Genomic DNA, 15562 nt, shown 5'->3' with positions numbered 1-15562 from the left:
ATGAAATACAGGGGTGGGCAGAGGGCTCTGCTGAGTTAGATCTGGAGGGTTGTTGGGTGGACAAGGGAACTAGAAACTGGATGTTGCCAAATTCTTATGTAACTGCAATGGTCACAATGACCCACAGCCCTACTCACATCTGTGCGAAAAAAATAATACAGCACCTATCTACAGTATGGCAGAATGTAAACATAAAGAAGAATGCAGAGAGGTTGGTGCAGAACTGTATCACGTGTTTAAAACACAATGTAGGAAAGGGAACAGTGACTCCGGTAGGCAGTTTTGGCCCGCCCTGAGGTAATCCATTTTGATTTTATAGAAATGGAGAGATGCCAAAACTTGAAATATGTCTTAGTGGTGATTTGTGCATTCAGCAAGTGGGTGGAGGCATATCCCTTAAAAGACTGCACAGCAATGAGCACGGCAAAAGTAAAGCTTAAAGAATACTTTTCCCGTTTTGGCCTGCCCCGTGTCCTATGGTCAGATAATGGTCCACATTTTGTGGGCACAGTGGTGTTACAGATATGTGCAGGTCTTCAGATTGATAAGAGATTTCATAGTTCAAGGCATTCGAATTCGGCCGGTCTTTTGGAGAGGCACAACGGGATCCTCAAGTCAAAAATAAGCAAGATATGTGCAGGAAGCAAGTTGAGTTGGGTGGATGCATTACCAATAGCGTTATTATGCATGCGTATATCTGTACAGGCTAGAACGGGGCTCTCCCCGTATGAAATCGTAATGGGGAGGCTGGCAGGCAAATGTTTGGTGCGCACGTCAGCCAAAACAACTTAGGGAGGTAGAACAGCCTGTGCTTAGTACTTATTGTGGCCTTTTAATGCAGAAATTGTGTTTGATTCATCAGCAGGTGAAGGAGGCTTTACCAGTGAGATATACCGGTCCGGGGCATGCGCTGGAGCCAGGCGACTGGGTGCTGCTAAACATTTTTGAAAGAAAGTAATCGTTAGCACCCAGGTGGCGCGGCCCCTATCAAGTACTCTTGGCAACGCAGACGGCGATACGGGTGGATGGACGGAAGTCGTGGATCCATGCCACCCATGCCAAAAAGATTCCAACTTCACTGAAAGACTTGCCTGACCCAGACGACTGGAAAGAGACAGCGGTACCAGAAACGAAAGAAACTGTTGCCAGTAAGCCGCCACCAAATCTGCCCGAGCAAGAAGTGAAACTCGAAACAAAGCCTGAGACGATTGCCAAAAAGGGGCAAGGGCAAAGAGTGCCCCAACGTGGCCCTGCAGAATCTACATCACTGTTGGCTGACACAAAATCTTCATTGCAAATACCGGCAGACACTAAACATATACCCCTTTGGCGCCCACCAGCACTTGCTAGCACGCCAGAGACCGAATCTGCATCACTGGCGCGGCGCACACCAGCACCTGCAGTAGCGCCACAGGCTGACTTTGAGCCTGGATCTGAAAGTGCACCGGCACTGTTCACGGATCACACAATACCAGGAGTGAGGCGATATGATTTGCAGCCTCGAAAGACAAAGTGATCCACAGTTCTTTGGTGTTTATGTCAACCTCTGGTTCCGCTCATGGACGGAGAAGGAACAAGAGATGTAGAGGAGAGAAGCGTGAGAATTGTGCCGGTCGGACAATTCAAGACTTGCGGCTCCTCGGTGCGATCATAAAAAGTACATGTGTCCGGAACCAGAGCGGACAAGCTGGGCGCACATGGTACTAAGGCAATAGATAACTGATCAAAAGTCCTATGAGCAGTATGAGAAAGGACAAGTGATATTGCCTAAAAACAAATAAGCAAATCCAGGCTATAAAGGACTGGCAGAACTGAACTGTGACAATTCCGTTGAACTTATTGACATCAGAGCAAGTGCATCGAAGAGAGATATCCACGACCAACGCTAATAAGGAAGAAGAAGGACGATGAGAAACATATCGGGACCGGTTGTAGCCTCCTCCTGCACCGCTGCTGAGAATGAGTTAATTGTAAAGACTGTAAGCTTAAGAAAAATGCATGGTAAAAAGAATTGTATGCTGGCACTGACAATAATTATGTGCTTTATGAGTGTGGTAGCACCAATAACGACAGTCCTAGTATTATGGTATGTGGAATCAATACACCCATTAGGAATCTTTTTACCAATAGTTATTATATCCACTACTGAAAGCCCGGTTCAGGTGATTACTTATACCTTGTCCCCAATGGAAGAAAGAGACAGAGAAGGGTATGAAAACAATACGTTGTTATTGATCATGAATGTGACACATGCAATTCTAAAGAAAACAAATTGCTGGGTATGTGCCCATTTACCGCAGGATGCTGGGAAAGGAATAGGTTGGTATGTACAGCCATTACCATTAAGTTCTGCATGTAGTGCATCTTTAAGTGCAATGTTTTATGGGAAATGGAATAAGAGTGGTACGGGTCAATTAGACAGAACAAACATGAATGAGTTTGAGGAAATAATTATGAGGCCTGTGGGTTGTCCCATATTCCATAAAGCACAAGTGATGACCCCAGAGCCTACGAGGAAAAGTATGCGAAAAATAACACGACAAAATAGACAACATAGATTGTTCCAACCAGTTAAAACATCTGTGATGACGTTTCGTGTAAGAACAGACGGGAACAAAGATGCAGTTCCCCCTTCTTACACCGTGAATTATAACCCAAGAACTGTCCCTTTTTGTCTAAAAAAGAAAGGCTCCTATTCAGTCGGAACATTTATTGGATGCATGAATACAGTGGTATTAAAATGGGAAATAGAACCAGTATATGTGAGAGATCCATTTTATTTTATATGTGGAGAGAAAGCATATCCTTGGTTGCCCAGAAACTGGGGAGGTACATGTTACCTAGGTCTACTGTTCCCAGGGGTGTTCCTCTTAGAAACAGCAGACATGGCCAGACTATCCAGATCTAGAGCCAAAAGGAGTAGCGAAGGCGTTTTGATAGCGACTGACGTAGCAAAAACATTCATTCCATTTTTGTACCAAATAGTGAACTCCTATAACGTAAGGCAGCTGTCCAGAATACTAAAAAATACCATAAACACATCGACAGATATACTATTTAACATGATGTTGGAAGAAAAGGGAATCAGGTTAATGACGCTGCAAAATAGAATGGCTCTCGATGTGATCCTGGTTGATCGTGGGGGAATTTGCAAGATTGTGGGATCAGCGTGTTGTGTATTTGTAGATGACTATTCCGGTGTCCAGACATTTGGTCGACCTAAAACTGGTCGAATGACATTTGGTCGACGCAATTTGGTCGAAAACCAAATGGTTGAATTTTTTTTTTAAATTATATATTTATTTTTCGGGTTTTCGTTTTTTACAAAAATGGGTTTTTAGAAAAAAAAGGGGGTTGGGGGAGGGGACCCCCGGGGGGGACCCCCCCCCAAAAAAAGGGGTGAAAATAAAAAAAAATTCGACCATTTGGTATTCGACCAAATTGGTTCGCCCATTTGTCTGGTCGACCAATTTTTTTCGACCAAATGTCTGGTAACCGACTATTCCCCTACGATTTTTGAAGCGATAAAGAAAATGCATGTCCTAAGCTCTGAACTCCCTACTGGAGAAGGAGGCTGGGGAATAGAGTCCTGATTTTGGGGAATATTGCGTTCTTGGGGATGGAAGTTGATCTCAATATTAGTAATGGTGTTTGGAATGTTCATAACGTGCTGTTGTTGCATACACTGCCTACCAATAGTTTGCACTGAGGTAACTGAGGGATGTATGAAGGGATGTATGCATATGATGACAAGAAGAAAACAAACTTATAGTCGGGCTAACCAACACACAAATGAGATGAAAACAGTGAAAGAATTAATGGCTATAGATATTAATGAAGATGATGATGCTTACAATAGCATGCAAAATTCAGACATAAGTACTTCAGACTTATCGTCATCAGAGGAGGATACAATGAATGAATGAGACGTTTGGCATACGGCCAAAGGAGGGTTTGTCTGTCTAGAAAAATGGACACCTCTCAGGATTGACGGCAAACGCATTTTGGTGGCCGTGGGCCAACCGTCTCATGCACGATATGATAGACATATGGGTTTCCGAGTTTACCAATGAACGACCATTTTGATGTAACAAGGATCGCCATTTTGTTTTCTAACAATTGCTCATTGCTTTCTGTTCTTATTGCTTCGCAGCACATTTTCTGCTTACACTGCTCGACTGTTAAAAATTGTTGTCTAAACGTGAAAGGACAAGGCCGCAGGGCCGGAAGGCTAACAAGAGTTTGTTGAAACACATCGTAGGCAGCGCCAGGAAGGAATGCCCGGCTCCCTCCCAAATGTAGTCTTGAAGCAGAGCTGCAGGGCATTTAATCATTTCGCAGCTGCCAGCTAGTCTCGTTATATGGTAGAATATGTTATAATAAAGCAGCTAAAAGCCTGAATTATGCTCTTCTTACGGCCCCCCCTTTACTGAGCCCTGTAGAGCGTGTCAGCTCCCAGGACACGAAAAGCACGCCATAGACAGCAAGGTCTGGAATGTGACTCTTCCCCGGTATGTAGCTCAATTCCAAGAACAGAAGCACTGTGTTCTGTGAACAACTAAAAGATGCCTCCGCACTTGCAAATTGCATATTGTTACTAGAATAGATATTTGAAGGTGTCATAATTGTCGGAAGTGTCCATCATCACACCGAGTTCAAAGAAACCCAATAAAGGGGGGTGTTAAACATGTCATAGCTGATTGTATGATATGCATTTTGTATATATGTAACTGATGTACGTAATTCACTCTCTTGCGTCTCTCGAGGTCTAGAGATACACGTCGCGGGGCGTGAGACCGAGTTGGCCAACTGAGACTATTTGCTTTGCAATAAACCCTAGCTTTGGGAATACAACCTCGTGTCTGGCGTATCTATCGTGTATGGTGACTTGCCTTGTTTCCATAGACGTAACGGACCCCTAGGGGCCCCTTTCACGCCGTGTAAGTCGAAAGGAAAGACTTTGAATTGAAACAGTCCTAGGAGTGTTGAAATCGCTGTCTTTTCCTTATCTGGCCCATATACTGGTACTTGCCAGTATTCTTTTGTCAAGTCTAGGGAGGATAGATCAGCGCCTCGATGCACGTGGGCTGTGTGAGCGCTTTAAAAATTCAAATAAATAAATAATAAATAGAAAGGTGGCTGCTCCGAGTTTATCAATTTGCATGGCATGTGGTAGGCATCGAAATCGGAAATTGCATTAACTTGAAGGAAATCTATGCAGAACCTCCAGGAACTGTCAGGTTTGGTGACCAATACGATAGGAGAGGACCATGGGCTCAAAAAAGGCTTGATGATATTGGCATGTAACATTTTGTTTACTTCCTCAATCACTATCTGTTTATGGGCTTCCGGGAGACTATACGGTTTTAAATGAACCACTTTTCCCTTAGGTATTCTAATATAATGGTAAGTGCCTTTTATTCTCCCTATTTGTTCTGAAAATACAGCCGGAAATGATGTAATGACATCTTTTAGATCTTGTTGTTGAATAGATAGCTCAGAAGGAATTAATTCCAAATGGTCTATTTCTTTTGGAACCAAACAGGATAGTACTTTGACATGGGTGGCGGACGGGTTCTCTTTCCACTCTTTCAAGAGATTTACGTGATATAAATGGACCTTCTGTTGTCTGTCTGGTTGGGCTACTTTATAATTACAGGTTCCCGTTTGTTCTAATATTTCATAGGGCCCATGCAACTTAGAGAAAAGCTTGTTTTCTGAGGTGGGTAATAGGACCAATACTATCTGTCCTATGGATAATGATCTTAAGCTCACCTTTATGTCGTAAGTGGATTTTTGTTGGCTTTGGGCTTTTTCCATATGAGTGCAGACTAGATCTCAAACAAGTCTCATATGTTCTCGCATTCGAGTAGCGGTTTTCCAGATGGGGCTGGGTGCCTTTTCTCATTCTTTTCAGGTTTCCCGAGCAGGTCTAGGACATCCCTAGGCTCTCTACCATACAGTAGTTCAAAAGGATAGAATCCTGTAGAAGCCTGGGGGGTTTTCCTCACAGCAAATAGTGTCCAAGGGATCATTCGGTCCTAGTCTTTTCCGTCCTTGTCTACCAATTGTTATAATATTATTTCAGAGTTTTATTGAATCTTTCTACCAAACCATTGGTTTGGGGATGGTACACAGAAGTTTGTAAGGTGGTAATATGGAGTAGCTCTTTGACCTCTGCCATAAGCTTGCTCATAAAGTTAGTACCTTGGTTGGTAAGTATTTCCTTTGGAAAAGCAACTCTGGAAAAATATGGTATGAGGTGTTTAAGGATTTGCTATGTGGTATTATTTCACATTGGGAATGCTTCGGGGTATCTGGTGGCGTAGTCACCAATCACCAGGACATATTTGTTGCCTAGTCTGGATGTTTCTGGAGGACCAATGATGTCCATCCCTATTCTTGAAAAAGGGACTTATATGATTGGTAAAGGATTCAGAGGGGCAGTTAATGGGATGTGCGTACTGTTTTCTTGACATATTTCACACGTCTGGATGGAGGTCCTTATATCAGCATGGATAACTGGCCAGTAAAACTTCCCATTGATGTGTGCCTGGGTTTTGGATTGCCCTAAGTGCCCACAGTAACATGGGAATGTGCAATCTCCAGTACAACCTTTCGGTGAGTCTTGGGGATTGCCAACTGTGTCTTTATTAATCCTTCTGTAAACGGCTCTCTTTGGTATAAGAGTCCCTGCTTTAAGAAGAAAAAGGGGCTCCCCTTCTCTACACCTTCTCCTTCTGGAATAGCTTGCAAAAAAGCTTAAACACGAGCTGGATCATTTCACTGGGCGAAGGCTAGATTGCAATAGATGGTAGGCTCTTTTCCCTTCTTTTCTCGCTATTAGAAGGTTTATCAGCTTCCCCAAAGACAAATGTACCTCATTCTGTTTCGTCTGGTTCAGTCTCTTTAAACTGAGGAAATAGACCCCTTCCCAAATTCCCTTGAGCAATTTGATCTCCTCGATGGACTTCAAATGGGATTTCACCATGATTCTGTAAGAGAACCTTTACGTCTCCCCGGAAGTCGGGATCTATCATGCCTGCTAAAATGTCTATACCGAACTTCCATGCTAGGCCAGATCTTGGGGCCAATCTTATGTAACATCCCGGAGGGGGTATCAAAACCAAATCCATAGGAATCATTCCTCTTTTCCCAGGGGGGATGACAGCTTCCCAACTGCTACAGATATCAAAACCTATCGACTCGTTTGTGGCCACAGAGGGGTTAGAAACTCTATGACTATGTTTTTGAAATTGTAGGGTTCCCTGATATGTTTCAATTGAGTCACATCCAATTTCTGACATCATATGTAAGGAACTCATGGTGGCAACAGTAAAGACAGACACAAGTGATCACAGTTCAAGGGTGTTTATTGAACTTTATAATGGGTGAGATAAACGCCTAATCTAAACCTCAATCTAAAATGGGAGCAAGCTACGACCATCAAATAATAATAACACCGTCCTAGTGGAGTCTAGTCAAATAAAAAGGGCCTATATTAAAAATAGAATTATTGCCAATCCTTACCGCTACACTACAAAAGAGTGTGGGATAATGTTTACTAGAAAAGAAAGAAGTATTCACAAAATGATAAGTCAGGATGTTATGGCCGGGTCTCCCTTCCCCACATTTTACCCACGGGACAAGGCGGGACTCTGGAGCACAGCACACTTCTGGGCTTCTCCGGCACGAGTTTATAGTTCTTTCAATGATATCAGGACCTTCTGTAGCCAAGTCTCTTTTGCCCAAAGTCTCTTGCCACAGAGGGTCTGGTGGGCCACATTACTCTTCGCCTTTGGATCTCCCTCGGTTGGGTTCACACTTGTCGTCACAATGCTCACAATCTCATCAGAAAGCACGGTTCCCTTCCCCCAGCGTTCTCTTTGCATCCCTCAGTGAGGTGCACACTTTCCACAATCTCAAGACAGTTTCTTTTGACCCTTTAGGATCTTCCCTTTACCAAAGTCTGGGTCCAAGCCTCCAGTCAGGCTTTCCTTAAAGCCCCCAGCCAGGCTGCACACAGTTCACAATGTACTTCACTTTCCTCCACATGTCAAAGACCTTCGAGTGTAGAAAGGGTTTTGCTTGACCCTTGTATGACCACCTTGACACCTCACACCGGCCTTCCCCAAGTCTGCTTGGTTCTTGAAGTTTCAATACAAAAAGGTCCCAGTCAGAGTCCTTCGAATCGGCACCCCGTAGTGCCGGACCACTCTGCATCTGGACCTTTACTGTGGTTTCTTTAAAGTTCAAATACACAAGTTTTGTTCATACAATCTTGCCACTTGCAACCTTGGGCCCAGCACAGTTTGGTTTACTATCAGTTTTCCTCCAACTCACCGGCTGTGCTGAACTTGCTGGACTCTGTGGCCTTGGGAGTCAAGGACGGCACCACGACGGCAAGCATGTCACCCCACCTTGGCAATCAGTGCGAGAGGGCCCCGTGCACCGTTGACACCTGACACTGCATGCGCCAGCCAGCTGTACATCCCGGTCTTGCGATTCCCTTTTCTGAGGCTTCACAGGTGTGGGTTGAAAAGGGCAAGGACAATTCCCTCCTTGTCGTCTGCTAGGACTGATTTTCTATACTCTGGCCTGGTGGACAGATTGTGTGGGAGTGAAGGACTGTTTGCGCCCCCCTGTTCATTCTATGCAAAATAAACCACTTGCTCACGCAATAGCGGGGGACGCCCCCATTGCCCGTATGCTAACATTAGCATAAGTGGGGCTATTGCGGGATACACTTTGCTTCCATTTTGTGTGCCCTCGACTACATCTTTGGACTAGGCTGCACTCCGATAATACGAACAGGTTTCTCTCACCTCTGCAGCGCCGCGCACAGCACGCTCATGGCCCCCACCTTTTCTCCCTCTGTCTGAAAGTTTCACAAATCCCTTTCTCATGGATGCGCCGGGGATAGTTGAAACAAATAGTCAATTGTATCATCTGACTCTTCCTCTGTGATCACTGTCCCGTGCGTGAACCAGCTCGAACCATGACTTGTAGCTCATCCATCTCCACAAACCTGCTCCTGCCCTCTTACCCCTGCTGTTGGGAAATTACTGCCAATGTAACCCTGTGCACTCCTAAGGTCTTCTCTTGCTGTACCAGAAGTGTGACCCTGCTGTGCAACCCACCCCAGAGTGCCCCCCATTAAATCCAGACCTATCATAGTATCTTGTGCCCTAAAATGAACAAATGTCAGTGTACCCCCCACTTGCCTTGATGCGCTAAGACCCACCCCGTCACCCAGGTTATCCTGCAGAACAAGACCCCTGATCCCGGTATCTCATAAAGGTCCCAATGAAGGACGATGTAATCATGTGAATGCAATTTATAGGTTTGCAAAGATTTTTTCAAAGGAATAGTAATGATTGTCATTTTTTATATGGCTAGTGATAGTTTCTCATGCCAGCTTAGTTAGTGTCAACTCTACCTCGCCCTGACCTAACCCTCACCCCTCCTGGACACCGGCATCTGGACCTCGTGACGCTCAGCCTTCCGCCAACTGGGCAGCCTATCCGGAAGAAGCAGCGCCTACAGCGATATATACGCAACCTCGCGCCCCAACCAATCCTGCACTGTTGTAGTACCCTATGTTAGTGACACCATCTATGACGCAGTTTTACTTTATAATTCCATGTACGTCTATTGTTTGCCAGAGCGCTCTCAAGGCAGCAAAGTTCTCTGGATGCCAACTTTAGATAAAGACTTATCAATCTTGTAACCGGTTCTCCTAGTCTCATTCCCTACTGGGATGCGTTATATTTTATGAGTTTGTATTGGTGATTTGGGGAGTGAGCCTTTACATTCAGTGACCACCGCAACGTGATAGAGAAGGGTGCGCCGGGAAGGGAAAGGCCCCCGTGCCGTGCGGCGAGATCCGGGACGCCCCCAGCAAAACCATTGCCTCCGCGGTCGACCAGTGTGCGCACAAAAAAGAAAGGGTCCAAGGGTCCCTGTCATCTTTGCAAATACCCGACCGCTCACCGAGACGGGTGATGGCTTGGTTGGGGTGCAGCCACGATTGTGGATAGACCGTGAACGGAGGCTCCTGGACCATCCCGGACACGTGAGTACTGGTTGTGAGATTCTCAAGTGAGGGGCAAAATTGCGAAAAAGTGGTGTAACGATAAGGGCAAGAGAATAGAGGGAATTTAAAATTGTGGCATTAGGGACTGTGTGAGTGGAACTGTTAGGCTTTTCTTATCTCTCCTTTATATGGCCATTAGGTTGTTGTGGACAAAGAGATAAAAAGGGAATACGGGAATACGGAGTAGTAATTTAGAATATTCTTTTTCCGTGTGAGCAGAATTCTTCAAGGAGGTAGCCTAAGGGGGCTCAGAGGTGGGGAGTGAATGAGAAAATAAGAATAAGTAAGAAACTAGAACAAATAAAGGGGCGATTTTCACCAGAAGGTAGTACATGTTACATGTTTCATGTTCAATGTTGTTGAAGTAAATTGTGTTGGTTTGTCGACAAAGTACATGTGTCTTTATATGTTCTATGAAACAAGTATTGATGAGAAGTGTGTTTTGTATTTTTGTGGTTCCTGCAAAAAGGTGCAAGTAAAAAAGGTTATTGGCATTTACGGTGGTGTGAGTGAAAACGTATTGAAAAAAAAGGTACCAGAAAGGGTGTTTTTTATTAGTTGCATTGTATAGCACACCCAGTATAGGAGTAAAAACACACAGAGAATCGAAGCAAGACGTCATGGGAGGAAGTACACCATTGGCGCATATTTGTCAGCACCTCCCTTTGTACAGTGAAAAAATACAGAAATACCAAGAGCAGTGGCTTACAGAGATAAAAGGAGAAGGCTCGTCCCAAATATGGCTATGAAGGAGGGTCCTTTGAAAAAAAGAGTGTTGGATCTTTTAACCACCCATTTGTTATCAAAGTACAGAGGAAAACAGTTGCAAAACAGACGCAAAATATTAGACTTATGGAGGATGTTTGATGAAACAACCCTTGAGTAGTGACACAAATAAAGAAATGTCCTCGGAAGGGCCAACAGAGGAGTGTACAACCAAAACAGGAGAGAATGATCTTACGTGGCTTTACCCATTATTAACTAGGCTCACTGCAGGATATGGTGACCCCATGTATGTGCCTGCACCAAGTGCCCTGAAAACACCAGCTGCCACAGCCCTGCCACCTTATGACCCAAGAGGCCTGTATGGGCCCACTAGTGCCCCTCCGGTAGACCTAGCACGGCTCACTGGGGACCTACAAAGACAACTTGCCAGTACACAAATGGAGATAACGCGATTAAGAACATTGTGTGATAAGGGACAGATGTTACCCGGGGGAGAAGTACCACCCAGCGTAGCCAGCGGTTTGACACCTCCGTCCAGTGTAGCGGGGGGGGGGTTGTCTACATCGTCCCAGCCGCCACAGGGAGCTGTGCCGAAAGGACAAGAACAGGAGTGGCAATCAGGAGAGTTCCTTTTCCATATGAATGGCAAACCCGTAAGACTAATACGACCCAAAACTCCAGATGATCAGGCAGGAGAAGGACAAGAAGAGTTCAATTCAGATAGGGACATAGATGAAGTGTGGAGCGATCTGGATGAATACGAAGAAGGGGTAGCAGCAGCAGGGTTTTCGCTTCCATTACGGGAGGACCCGGAGGATGGGGGAGGGCTCCCAAGATGGCAAGGGAGGTTGAGGAAAAGAGTAGGAAACATGTTAGTAAGTAAAGCAAAGAATGGAACGGTAAGTAAAAGAGGAGGTAAGGCCAAATTACAGATACCTCTGATACATAAGGGAGCAGGAAGACCTCACTACATACCATTGGCACAGATGGACAAAAATAACTTGTTGAAACTCCTCCCTCCACTTTCGGGTGGGACGGGGAAGTGGATACACGCATTCGAAAAGAACACAGCAGGTGTACCCTTGGCCATAGGGGATGTAAAAAGTTTATTAGTGTCTGCCGTTGGTGATCAAGCAGATGGGGTATGGGTGAAGGCCGGTTTCCCGGGAGTAACAATGAACTGTGACCGCCATGATGGGTCATCATTCAACAATGTGAAGGCACAAATTTGGGATGCATTGCGGAGGACCTTCCCAGACACTCCAGACTTACATTTAGTAATGCAGTGCACTATGGGAGAGGAGGAAGAGGCTGCACAATTCATCCTTCGGGTGCAGGACCTGTGGAGATCAGAAACGGGCACGGCGCGGGACCAATCCACTGCCCTGTTTTACTTCATAATTAAGAAAGGGCTCCCGAAGGAGGTACAGAAGGCCTTGGACAAAATAGCTGGGATAGAAGCCAAAGGCTGGCCGGAGATTCAGAGCATAATAGTACACCATTGTAGGAGGATCAAAGAGAGAGAAAAAGAGATAGCACAAAGAAGGTTGGCAGACGAAGCAAAATGGGTTCAGAATGAATCAGTGAAGGTCGCGGCAATTAATTCAGCCCTATCCACTGAAAGGCAGGGGGAAGGAGAGGAGGGGTCAGGAAATACACCAGTGAGGATGTGTTATGGTTAAACTACGATTTGTCCCAAGTATGCACAAGGAAGAAACATAAGACCACTTACCTGGGCTTGAGGTATGAAAGAGACTGGAGTCAGAAGTTTACCTTGTGTTCCTGAGAGCTCCGTGTAGTCTCTTGAAGAGAATAGGAATTCCCCTGAGAACCCCTTGATGGGCCGGCTCTAGGCTTGCCCTTCGAGAAGCTCTGAGGGAAACCCTTGTTGGGAATAAAACCCTTGGATGAGCTGCTAGTGTATGTTGTCTTCCTGAGTTGACCAGGTGTGGAAGGCTGGTCCACTTATTCTTCGGGCTGGTTTAAAGATTTGGCCTCAGAACTGAACTGTAGCAAGTAGATAAGAAAATAAATAAAGTTCATCCTGGTAAGCCTGCCGGGGTAGAAGGAATCCTAAGCTAAGACTCTTGGGTTTTACCATGCGTGAGCATGAAGAATGCAGAATGATAAGGAATCTACCTTGGGTTTAGCAGAAGGTAAGATTGTACTAAAGAAACAGAAAAAGACAGAGAGGATAAGTTGTAGAAAATTAGACTCAATTCTAAGATGGGGGCATTAGCATAGCCAAGGGAAAAGCCTACCCTTTTACTTTCAAGCCTTTTTGAGCCAGCCTGGAAGGAAGAGAAGGTTTGCCTGAGATGTTCCAGAGAAGAGATGTGGCTGTAATGAAAGATTCTCTGTAAATAGCGGGCCTCCGACAACCGGGAGGTTGCCGTGAAGAATGGATAGTAGACAGTTAATTACTTAGAGGTTCCCTGGAGGGGAGCGCGAACTGTGCTTTCAAAGCATGGGGCTTACACACGCACTGGTGTAGTTTGCCCAGATTTGGCTTCCGGAATGAACATGAAAGGTACCCAGCTGATTCCTATGAAGTAAGAAAGGAATTTATGAATAAGGCGCAATAAATGAATAGAGGGATATTTCGCAGTCCTAACAAAACTAACTTAAGAAGCGTCTGCTGGCTCCTACGAGAGTAGCAACGAGTCTTCCTTCTGGAGTAGCCGGGCAATAAGATAGTAAACAGGAAGTGATGACAGAGGCTTGCGAAGCTTCCTGGGAATGAACCACTATCCTGTGTAGTATGATCGGGTTAGGTGCCGAGGCGGCGGCCATCTTGGAATCAGGAACAACTAAACTGCACCGTAGGTTATTTCTAAGTGCAGAAGCGACGGCCATGTTGTAATTAGGCCGGAATGTAAAATTCGTATTGGTGACCATCACAGGATGACAGCAACTTGCAAACTGACAAGAGCAATGGGCAGGAGAGGAGCAATACGAAGGCCCCCAGTGGCAGGGCAGACCTGCAAGAGGACGAGGTGGGTACAGGGGACAGAGGGGAGGATTTGGAGGGAAGGGAAACAGAGGATTTGGGGGACAAGGAACGAGGGGAGGACCCCAAGGATCATCCACCCTACGTGCAGAAGAGGAACAACTAGTGGGGGCAGAGATAGGGAACAAGCAGTTCATGTTTATGGTGGACTCGGGAGCGGAAAAATCGTGCCTCATGGAGGGCCGGTTCCCACTCTCAGTAAAAAATTTGGAAACGCAGGGGTATTCTGGGGCTATTTTGAAAGCTCCTTATACAAAAGATCTAGACATAACGGTGGGGGGGAAAGACTGTGCGAGCACCCCTATTGTACCATGAAAACTCGCCTATAAACTTATTGGGACGGGACCTCCTAAGCAAATTGAATATGACCATCTTCTTCACAGAACAAGGGATAATATGCTCTACCCCAGGGGTATGCCCAGTAAGAGCCATGTTAATGATAAGCACTCTAACAAACACAATACCAGTAAGAGGTGTCCCATAGACATAGATATGTTAATTTATGGAATCCGGGTACTTGATAGAGGGGTACCTGAGAACGCGCAAGGAATGGAGAGTGCCTTCAGATTTTGTTTTCCGCCCCATTGTAAATTCAGATGTTGTGCCAGGAACAATCTTGGCTATTGATTTGGAAGGGGTACAAGTTTCAAGCAAACGTATTGCGGTAATAGGACTGGACACACATGGATGCGAATGGAGAACAGTGCTGTGCATAGACCCAAATATAGCATTGCGTGATTTGACTGATGAAGAATTGTTTACTGACAATGATACAGATGGGGAAATAATAATGGAGATAAGTGTACCTTGTGACATAATGATTCAGCACAGAGAAATACACAATCCCCTCATGGCCAGTGTTAGTGCACCACCCATTATATTTGATGATGATATGGAAAAAGTACTGCCAGAGCTATGGACAACAGGCCCACACGATGTAGGGTTTTTGCAAGAGGTCACACTCGTAAAAATAAAACTGAAACCCGGCGCAATCCCACCTAGAGTGAAGCAATATCCATTATCAAGAGAAGCGGAGGAAGGAATAAAAGTAACTATAAACGCATTATTACAACAAGGTATAATAGTGCCATCAAATTCACCCTGCAATACAGCGATTTACCCGATTAAGAAGGCAAGGGGCGGGGCTTGCAGGATGATACAGGACCTTCGCCCACTTAATGATGTCATACAAAAAGAGTTCTCCTTAGTACCTAATCCTGCATCCATTTTGTGTAGCATACCAAAAGAAGCCACTTGTTTCACGGTTGTAGATTTGAAAACACACCTTTTTCTCAGTGCCACTGGACCCCAGTTGTCAGTATCTCACAGCATTTACATTGGGGGCAAACAGATATGAACATTGTAGATTGCCACAGGGGTACTGCGAGAGCCCCAGCATCTTCAATAGAGTTTTGCATGAAGACCTTGTCAACGTGGATGTGGAGAGCACGATAATCCAATACGTGGATGATCTCCTCATCTGCGGTAAGAGTGAGGAGCAGTGCAGGGCAGATTCCATTACATTGCTAAACTTACTAGCTACAAAGGGATACAAGGTAGATAAAAGCACAAAATAACAGCGCCCCCATAAAATGGACATAAGAAATGATGACGCAATATTTCAAACCAAAAGACCTCATCTCACACGCACCAGTTTTAGCAAACCCCGATTATGACCGGGAGTTCTATCTGTTTTGACATTGCAATGGAATATTGATGACAGCAGTGCT

The sequence above is a fragment of the Ambystoma mexicanum genome, chromosome 5q (assembly GCF_040938575.1).
Source record: "Ambystoma mexicanum isolate Mex_15411 chromosome 5q, UKY_AmexF1_1, whole genome shotgun sequence".
Classification (NCBI taxonomy): domain Eukaryota; kingdom Metazoa; phylum Chordata; class Amphibia; order Caudata; family Ambystomatidae; genus Ambystoma; species Ambystoma mexicanum.
This window is presented reverse-complemented; position numbering follows the sequence as displayed.